The sequence below is a fragment of the Suncus etruscus genome (assembly GCF_024139225.1).
Source record: "Suncus etruscus isolate mSunEtr1 chromosome X unlocalized genomic scaffold, mSunEtr1.pri.cur SUPER_X_unloc_17, whole genome shotgun sequence".
Classification (NCBI taxonomy): Eukaryota; Metazoa; Chordata; class Mammalia; order Eulipotyphla; family Soricidae; genus Suncus; species Suncus etruscus.
The window spans coordinates 38,751-40,917 of NW_026060312.1; the positions used below are offsets into that span (position 1 = coordinate 38,751).

At 39.8% G+C, this 2,167-nt stretch overlaps 1 non-coding gene across 1 annotated transcript; it reads right to left on the minus strand.

Annotated features, from left to right (window-relative positions):
- Positions 1 to 913: 913 nt before the first annotated feature.
- LOC126000567 (U6 spliceosomal RNA) lies at positions 914 to 1,020 on the minus strand. The gene has a single exon (XR_007492801.1). It is a non-coding gene; the product is annotated as a U6 spliceosomal RNA (small nuclear RNA).
- Between the last annotated feature and the right edge of the window lie 1,147 nt (positions 1,021 to 2,167).

A 2,167-nucleotide genomic window follows, 5' to 3' on the forward strand; every position in this document is an offset into this window, starting at 1 on the left:
GCCCAGGTAGGAGATCTCCAGGAAGAATCAACTGTCAAAGACATCATCGAAGAGATACTCCCAGAGTTAAAGACTACATGCAATCAAATCCTGCATGCCTGAAGAATACCAGGTAAAAGAGACCCAAAGAAAAACCCAAGATACATCCTCATTACAATGACAAATCCCACAGGTAAAGATAGAATACTGAAAGCAGCAAGATCAAAAAGGGAAATTACATTCAAAGGAGCATCCTTAAGAACTTACCACAGACATGTCACAAGAAACTGTCAAGGCCAGAAGACAGTGGTGGGATATTGTGACAAGACTGAATGACATGAATGCCTCACCGAGAATACTGCACTCAGCCCGACTCATGTTCAGGTTTGAAGGAAGTAGACATAGCTTCATGGGTAAACAACAGCTCAGAAACTTCACAGATGAAAAACCAGCCTTAAAGGAAAAACTGAAAGGTCTACTCTAAGACAAGAGAGACCAACAAGCACAGCAAACTTATCTACAAAGATGACATTCAATCCTATGACAATCATCTCCCTCAATGTCAATGGACTAAATTGACCAATTAAAAGACAAGAGCTCTTCCAAGACCTCCCTGCCGCAAATCTTTACCAATCTCAAGAAGGTCAGGGGCTGTGATGGAAAGGTGCCTGGGAACCCACATACCCCAAGAAAATCCCAAAAGACAATGGGGAAACCTAAACTTTCAACATAAGTATAAAACCTGTATTACACCACCTCCTTACCTGCTTATCCCCAAAAGTGAAGTAGTCTCTTGCATCACTTTGTTCCTTTAATTACTTTAATTAATTTCTTAAAATATTTCTTCTACATATACATAGGTGAGCACATATATACATACATACATATATATACATACATACATATATATATACATACATATATACATATATATATATATATGGAACGCTTCACGAATTTGCGTGTCATCCTTGCGCAGGGGCCATGCTAATCTTCTCTGTATCGTTCCAATTTTAGTATATGTGCTGCCGAAGCGAGCACAAGCACTTATATTTTTATTCCTATTTTTATCTTTTTTGGGTGTGTGACCTGTTTCTGTTTTGTTCTCTTTCCACCCCCAAATGCACCACAATATAATGTAGCACCATTTCTCCCTGCAAAGGCACACTAATAAATGGGGGAATCCTACATATAAAAACAAGCTCTTATCTACTAGGGATAAGAATTCATACTTGTTTACAATACAGGGATATCTCCCACCTTGAAAATATGTCATGTGGACCCAACTTAGACACCATCTGTCCAGCCTTGATCCCTGGATCCCAGACATAGAAATGACAAAGTTCTTCACAACAGCAACGGGAAACAAACCCCAACCGGGACATCCTTAATACTGCTGGGCCACCAACAAGTGCCAGCTCTAATATGATATCCTGACAACGAGGAAAATGGGAACAACTTGATCTAAGAGCAGGTTATCCTACCTAACCAGCTAATGAAAAGACAAAATCAGAAGACTTGTCACCTTTGGTCGGTTCAAAAGTCAAGATCGCGATTTACAGATGACTGGCTACTAGAACGATGATTGGACTGTATATATCTTGGGACCAATAAAAAAGCTCCAGACTAGTGTTTTAGTTACATCCTGCACAGCAACCATGATCCCCAGTTCCAAAGGTCTGGCTGAGACAATTGCAACGGAATGGGGCTTCTGGAAACACAATGAATGACGCTATCATAGGTTCCATCCTAGGATCAGTGCAAAGACCAAGGCCACCAACCACAGAAGATGGATTAAAATGACACTGAGGGAACAGAACCTCTAGAACCACAAAGAAAGACTTCATCATAAATCCCACTCCTGGACCTGTGCAGATACTGAGATCTCTAGATACGGAAGTCTGATTTTATCAGCCAGGAAGAAGAAGCCTTCCAAACACCACAAAAGCACCAAAGGGAGAGAAAATAAACCTGAACAGACTCTATAGTTAATCCCATGACAATATACTCCAAGGGTGGAGAAACCCCATATCTCTTAGGCCAAGTGAATTCCTTTTCGAATTACCCCAATATTTACTGTGCCATTGCAGGAGGGAAAAGGCAAAAAGCACAAAACATTTTTTATTTTTTTAATACTCATTTTTAATTTATTTTATTTTTATTTACCTATCTACTTCTTGTCGATTTC